The sequence below is a fragment of the Molossus molossus genome, unplaced genomic scaffold (assembly GCF_014108415.1).
Source record: "Molossus molossus isolate mMolMol1 unplaced genomic scaffold, mMolMol1.p scaffold_m16_p_5, whole genome shotgun sequence".
NCBI classification, from domain to species: Eukaryota; Metazoa; Chordata; class Mammalia; order Chiroptera; family Molossidae; genus Molossus; species Molossus molossus.
Window position 1 is genome coordinate 99,366,261 of NW_023425388.1, and position 8,334 is coordinate 99,374,594.

The 8,334-nt window shown below is 38.5% G+C and overlaps 1 pseudogene; it reads right to left on the reverse strand.

Annotated features, from left to right (window-relative positions):
* Nucleotides 1-6,095: 6,095 nt before the first annotated feature.
* Nucleotides 6,096-6,914, reverse strand: LOC118617624 (annotated as a pseudogene).
* Between the last annotated feature and the right edge of the window lie 1,420 nt (nt 6,915-8,334).

The following is an 8,334-nucleotide window of genomic DNA, read 5'->3' on the forward strand; positions in this document are numbered from 1 at the left end:
CTGGACTGCAGGCCAATGCTCTAACCGCTGAGCCAAACTGGCCAGGGCTAGACATTGTTTTCAAGAGTTCTGTAAGAAGCACAGAACTGATCCTATGAGAGCATCATCTGTCATGACCCAGAAACAAAGTAATGAAAAAAATATAAAATCTTTTTATTGACATGTGCTTCACATTATTTGATGCAGTCTGAATCCCATATTGAAACACCATATGTATGACATTTTCTGCTTTTTATAAAGTATTCAAAACACTAATCAAAGTATCCGGATTATGTAAAGGATTGTCAGCTGTAAGGAATGCATTTCTGTTCAGTTTATATTTCCTTAGGGGAAAAATAATCACCTGAGTCACATTATGTGTATTTGTCACCATAGTCAGATTTTCACTAGTGATGATTATTAACAGCCTATCTGTGATTTAGAAACACATTTGAATGACATTTTTTCCCCTACATCCACAACTTTCAGATGTTCAAGAAGAAATAATTTATAACATGTTTGTATGTTGCTTTATATTTTTTAAATAAAATTCTGTATCACTTAGACAATTTAAAATGTTTTCTGCTAAAATAGGACAATTTATTTGATGCTTCTAAACCTAAATTAGTTGAGTAAAAATCTGTTTGAAGTTAGTTTTCTTTCTCTTTAGAATTCACACTCTGCTTTTCAACTCCTCCAGGCCCAGAGAAAGTGGAAAGCAAATGTGCATACTTTGTCTCTTTTCCTTTATTTTGTTAATTTGTGAGTGACCTGGAGCAGCCTGTAGTAAGTGTTTTTAAATGGTCTCACAGTACTGTAACTATTTTAACCAAATTAATAAAAACAGGATGACTCAGTATCATGTAAAGAGAAGAAAAAAAGGCTATGTGGGCTAATAAGGGAGGGCTAAAATCCTATGTCTGATTTTTCAGGCCTGAACACAAGCAATCACAAAGGCTATACTTGGCATGGTTTAGGGGCAAAGCTGCCTTCCTCACAACAGACTCGGTGCACAACTTTACACTGCAGTCTCTGAAGGAGTATTAACCAGGGATTTAGCATCCTCAGCAGGCTATGCTTTACTCAATCTGTGTTCCTCCCCCAGGCACCCGTGCTAAGACCTCCTAGACTCTTAAAGACATTTTTTATGACTCAGTGTTCAGTACTTTTCTAGTCCTAATCTTTACCCCTCTCCCTCCTCACTGTCCTTTGGCAGTGGAAAGATTCCTGTGTCTGTGCAACCCACCTGACCCTGGCCTAGCACTGTTCCATGGGGAGAACTGGACCATGGAGGGACCACCACTTTTTTCAGTTTAGCCTCCTGCTTATATTACGGGACTAAGTGATTAAAAAACTTGAGGGTTATTTTCATTTGGTTTGTTATAATTGATTTCTTTCACTTGGCAGCTTTGCTCTCTAGCTCAGCTCAGACCCTGACAATATGGGATTACAAAAATCACACTGATTGAAATAAAATATTTAACAATCACCAAAATGGAAAAAAAATTAAAAATTTAAGTGTGATGAAAGTAATATTTATAATAATCAGATTTTGAGACAATGCTAAAATTTTTGAGATGGGAAATGAGAGGGAATCTTTTACTAAAAATAAATGTGATATCACAAAGTTAACCCAAGAGTAACTGTCTTTTTTTTCCCTTGTTCATACAAGCAAGTAATTCTATCATCCGCTTAAACTCTTATTGAGTAATAAACACTTTATAATAATTAAATGCTACATTTTAATTAAACTTTTGAAAATAATTATAGATTCATATGCCATTGTCGAAAATGATAAAGAAAGATCTGGTATACTTTTCATCCAGTTTCTTCCAATAGTAACATCTTATAAACCATAGTAAAATATCAAAACCAGTAAACTGACATTGATGCTGATGCAGTCCAGATATTGGGCATTTCCTTCATCACAGGGATCCCTCATGGTGTTTTTATATAGCTTTCTTTATCTATTTCCCTTTAGACCCTTCTCCCTCTTAACCTGGAAACTACTAATCTCTTCTCCATTTTTATAATTTTATCCTTGAAAAAATGATAAATAAATGAAATCATACAGTATGTTACCTTTGAGGATTGGCTTTTCTCATTCACTGTAATTTTGAAGAGATTCATCCAAGTTGTGACATGTATCACTAATTCTCTCCTTTTTATTACTAACAGTAGTCAATGGTATGACCCTACCACAGTTTGTTTACCCATCTATCATTTGAAGAATATCTAAGTTATTTGAAGTTTTACATATACAGTTACTATAAACATATTCTGGGATAATGTCTTAGAAGTTAGTTGCTGGGTTATAGATTATTTGAGGTTTAGTTTTTCAATAAAATACCAAACTATTTTTTTTATGGGGGCTACACTATTTTGCATCACCACTAACAGTGTTTCAATGATCCACTTTCTCCATGTTGTTGCCGTATTTGGTGGTGTTACTATTTTTTATTTTATAAATTTTGATAGGTGTATATATCTTATTGAGGTTTTCACTTGCATTTACCAAATGGCTAATAATGTTGTATAACTATCCATGTCCTTCTTTGTTATCTATATACCCTATATTCTCTTCAGAGAAATGTCTGCTTGTGTTTCATTCATTTACTAATTGGATAGTTTGTTTTTTTTACTATTAAGTTTTGAGAATTTTTGATACATTCTAAATACTAGTTTTTTGTTGGATATATGGTTCGCCAATATTTTCTACAACACTGGAGCTTGTTTTTACATACCTTAAAAGGGTTTTGTTTTTTTATTGATTAATTTTTGTTACAGATGTTTCTCCTTTTTCCCTCACTGATTCCCTCCTCCACCTCCCTCCCTGCCCTTTCCCTAGATTGTTGTCCATGCCCACTGTTCATGCATACATGCATATAAGTTCTGTGGTTCATCCCTCCCCCACCTCGCCCCTCTTTAGGGGATTGTCAGTCTCTACCCCGCTTCCGCGTCTCTGGGACTACCCCATTCCTCAAACTGTTATGTTCATTATATTCCACAAATAAGTGAGATCATATGAAACTTGTCTTTCTCTGTTTGGCTTGTTTCACTTAGGATGATACTTTCAAGGTCCCTCCATGTAGTCTCAAAGGATAAGAGATCTTTCTTTCTTACAGCTGCATAGTACTCCATTGTGTATATGGACCACTGCTTTTTTATCCATTCATCTACTGATGGACACTTGGGCTGTTTCCAGATCTTAGCGATTGTAAATAGTGCTGCTACAAACATGGGGGTACATATATTCTCTCTGATTGGTGTTTTATCCTTCTTAGGGTATATTCCTAGAAGTGGGATCACTGGGTCAAATGGAAGATCAATTTTTAATTTTTTGAGGTGACACCATATTGTTTTCCATAGTGGCTGCACCAGTCTGCATTCCCACCAGCAGTGCACTAGAGTCCCCTTTTCTCCACACCCTCACCAACACTTGTTGTTTGATGATTTGTTGATGGCGGCCATTCTGACAGGTGTGAGGTGATACCTCATTGTTGTTTTGGTTTGCATCTCTCTGATGATTAGTGATGATGAGAATTTCTTCATATGTTTCTTAGCCATTTGTATGTCCTGTTTGGAGAGGTGTCTATTGAGTTCCTCTGCCCATTTTTTAATTGGATTCTTTGTCTTCCTTTTGTGGAGCTGTATGAGCACTCTATATGTATTGGAAATTAACCCTTTATCTGATATATCATTGGCAATTATGCTCTCCCACACAGTGGGTAGCCTTTCCATTTTGATGATTGTATCTTTCGCTGTGCAGAAGCTTTTGAGTTTGATGTAGTCCCATGTGTTCATTTTCTCCTTTGTTTCTATTGCCTTAGGTGATGTGTCAGTAAAAATTCTGCTGCTTATGATGTCTGAAATTTTGTTGCCCACAGTCTCTTCTAGGATTTTTATGGATTCATGAGTTACGTTTAAGTCTTTTATCCATTTTGAGTTTATTCCGGTGTAGGGTGTAAGTTTATGGTCTACTTTCATTTTTCTGCAAGTAGCTGTCCAATTTTCCCAGCACCATTTATTAAAGAGGCTGTCCTTACTCCACTGTATGCTTTTGACACCTTTGTCAAATATTAATTGAGCATATTGCCTTGGGTCCATTTCTGGGTTCTCTTTTCTGTTCCACTGGTCAATATACCTGTTCTTGTGCCAGTAGCAGACTGTTTTGATTATAGTGGCTTTGTAGTATAACCTGAAATCTGGTATAGTGATCCCTCCAACGTTGTTCTTCCTTTTCAAGACTGCTGTGGCTATTCGAGGCCTTTTTTGGTTCCATATAAACTTTTGAAGTAATTGTTCTAATTCTGTGAAGTATGCCGTTGGTATTTTGATGGGGATTGCATTGAATCTATATATTTCTTTGGGTAATATGGATATTTTAATGATGCTAATTCTCCCAATCCATGAACAGGGTATGTGCTTCCACTTTTTTATATCTTCGTCTATTTCTTTTTTCAATGACCTGTAGTTTTCTGGGAATGGGTCCTTTATTTCTTTGGTTCAGTTTATTCCTAGGTATCTTAATTTTTTTGCCGCAATGGTAAATGGGATTGTTTTCTTAGTTTCTCTTTCTGTGAGTTCATCATTGGTGTATAGGAATGCCATCAATTTCTTGACGTTAATTTTGTATCCTGCTACTTTGCCAATTTCATTTATTAAGTCTAGTAAACTTTTGGTCGAGTCTTTGGGGTTTTCTATGTATAGTGTCATGTCATCTGCAATTAATGACAATTTCACTTCCTCCTTTCCAATTTGGATCCCTTTTATTTTTTCTTCCTGTCTGATTGCTGTGGCTAAGACTTCCAGTACTATGTTAAATAGGGGTGGCGAAAGTGGGTATCCTTGCCTTGTTCCTGTTCTTAAGGAAAATGCTTTTAGTTTTTGCCCATTGAGTATGATGTTGGCTGTAGGTCTTTCATATGTGGCCTTTGTTATGTCTAGATATGATCCCTCTCTTCCCACACTGCTGAGCGTTTTTATCAGAAATGGATGCTGGATTTTGTCGAAGGCTTTTTCAGCATCTATTGATATTATCATGTGGTTTTTATTCTTCATTTTATTTATGTGGTGTATCACATTTATGGATTTGTGAATATTGTACCAGCCTTGCATCCCTGGGATGAATCCCACTTGGTCATGGTGGATAATTTTTTTGGTGTATTGCTGGATTCGATTTGCTATTATTTTGTTCAGGATTTTGGCATCTATGTTCATCAGGGATATTGGCCTGTAGTTATCTTTCTTTGTTGTGTCTTTTTCTGGTTTTAGAATTAGAATTATGCTGGCTTCATAAAACGAGTTTGGAAGTCTTCCTTCTTGAATTTTTTGAAATAGTTTTAGGAGAATGGATATTAGTTCTTCTTTGAATGTTTGGTAAAACTCCCCCGTGAAGCCATTCGGGCCTGGGCTTTGTTTGCTGGGAGAGTCTTGATTACATCTTCAATTTCTTCTGTTTTATTAGTCTGTTCAAGTTTCCTATCTCTTCCTGATCCAATTTTGGGAGACTATGTGTTTCTAGAAATTTGTCCATTTCGTTTAGATTTTCAAATTTGTTGCCATATAATTGTTCATAGTAGTTGTTAACGATCTTTTGTATTTCTGTGGTGTCAGTTGTTATCTCTCCTCTTTCATGTCTTTCTGATTTTATGTATTTGGGTTCTCTCTCTTTGTTTCTTGGTGAGTCTAGCTAAGGGTCCATCAATCTTGTTTATCTTTTCGAAAAACCAGCTCTTTGTTTTATTGATCCTCTGAATTGTTTTTTTGGTCTCTATGTCATTTATTTCTGCTCTGATCCTTACTATTTCCTTCCTTCTACTTGCTCTGGGGTTTTCTTTTTGTTTGCTCTCTAGTTCTTTAAGTTGTGAGGTTAGATAGTCTATTAGAGATTTTTCTTCTTTTTTGAGGTAGGCATGTAGTGCTATGAACTTCCCTCTCAGAACTGCTTTCGCTGAACATTTTATTCCAGTCCCTGGCCTGCCCCTCCCATAGCTGTCTCTCGAAAAAAATAAGTGTTCACTTCAATAGGATGAACTCTTTAGAAAAGACTGATAATCAACCCCCAAATGTGATGCTTATTTTTTCTACTTCTACCAGTTTCCTGACATATTTAACATAAGCAGGAATATCTTTTCAGTCAATTAAGCAACTGAAGACTCAGTAAAAGGTCAAGAAAAGACACACAACCTTGAAGAACACTGGCAGGTTACATGTATCCCATGTTGCTTTTTGTTTCCCATCTCTTCTTCGCTTCAAATCCCCATGCAAGTTTCTTCTTTTTTTTGAGCAATCTGTGAATTTTCAGCTTCCTTTTTGGCTTTTACAAAGTTATGGCAGGCAATTGCTTTGGCAATTTTTACACCAAGCTCTCGGGTAGCTAGCCGGTTGCTGAGTTCCTCGGCCTTCTCGATATTCCACTCTTCCACAGCCTTGTCTATACTCTTTTCAAGGCCTGACTTCTCAACTTTTTTCTTTTTAACAGGGGGTTCAAATCTGTCATTGACTCCAAAATACTGGGTAAGTTCCTTCTACTGGGTTTCACTTGGGGACTGCTCACTATGAGATTCTGCTTCATTCTTCAATTTACCTTTTCTAGAGCGCTTTCTTTTTTTCCTTCTAAATCCTGAAGTTGAGATTTTCTGTTCAGAGTGTTTTTTATGCAATTCTTGAAATTTATTCCACATATGTAAGGGAATTCCAGAGGGACAGTGTTCGTATGTATTTACATTAGCCTCTGCTTCAGTTTTTGGTCCATCTGTAGGGAAATCTGAGATCTCTGTTTTTGTAAAGGTCACATCTCCTTTATCTTCCTGTAAGTTAAGTCCAGAGTTCTCTAATGTGTCTTCATCTTCAGAGTTCAACTCAACATCACTTTCATTTAGGCCAGAAGGTAGCAGCCCACTCCACATCTTTTCTTGGGGTTCGAGGCAGCAGGAGGGGGCTCTGCAAGGTCCACCGTTTCCTGCTTGGCCGCACAGCCCGGAACTCCGCAGGCTGTCTGGGGCCGGCGTCCCCTCGGGGCCGCAAACGCGATGGCCACCCGCGCACCGCACTGGTGCCGAAGGCTCCGGGACACACGTCCAGCCTGCTGACAGTCCCCCTCACCACAGCTCTCTCCGGGGACACAGCACTGTGAACCGGAGCCTGTGTCCCGAATCGGAAGGCTCCTCCTCGCCCCTCTCACTTGGGCCGGAGGGGGACGGAGAAGCCCTGTCCAACCACCAGGCTGGGGAAGGCGCTGCCACGCCCCTTCCGAGCAAATCGAGGCCGCCCGGCGACGCTCCGGTGGGCCCGGGGCGGCTCGGTGGACAGGCTGTGACGCGCGCACACTGGCTCCCTCACTCCCGAACCGAACCGGGCCGTCCAGACCCCTCACGCTGGAGCCCGAGCCGCCCGGGAGCCGCTCCGCAAACAGCTCTACTCACCGGTGAGGGGCCAGCCGCCCGGCAGCCACCTTAAGACCAAGAGGGTTTTAATAGAGCAACCATTTTTAATTTTTATAAAGTCCAATTTGTCAACTTTAATTTCATTCATCATGCTTTTGTTGTCACATCTAAGAAGTCTTCACCTAAATCCTTAATATTTTCTATTATTTTCTAAAATTTTGACAATTTTGTATTTACATTTAAATAAGCCATCCTTTTTAGGTTGTTTTTGTTTAAAATGTGATACTTAACTGAAGTTTTAGAGTTGTGCAAAAGCAGGTTTACAGTTGTTTGTACGGAAAACAATGCAATAATTAATAATATAAGAATCAGTTCTGTGCTTTGTGCACTCACCACTGCAAACCTACCTCTGCCCCACCCTAAATATTTATTTTTGGCTGTGTATATCCAATTGCTCTAGGACCATTTACTGAAAAGGCTGTATTTTTCTACTAACATCCTTTTGCACCTTTGTCAGAAAATCAGCTGGCCAAATTTGTGTGAGTCTATTCCAAGTGTTTGGAGATTTTCATATTATTTTTATTTTATTGATTTCTAGTTTGAGTCTAAGTGGACAGAGAACACACACTGATGATTTCAAATTTAAAAATTTGAGTGTGTTATGTCTCAGGATATGGTCTACTTTGAGTGTTTTAATATAATGTGTATTTTTTTGTTGGTGGGAGGGATAGGAAGGGACATCTAGTTATTGCCTAGTGGGGATAGAAACTCAAGTTTCAACTCTTCCTCCAACTGGAGAAGGGTAACTCCTCATTATTGCCAGACAGGCACAAAACTTTTAGTTCCTCAGTCTTCTCCCACTGATCCCTCCTTGGCTGGGTGAGCTAGGAGAGCCTTGTTACTTTAATCACGCACCATGTGATTATGTTTCAGTCAAGGACAGACTGCATACATGATGGTAGTTCAA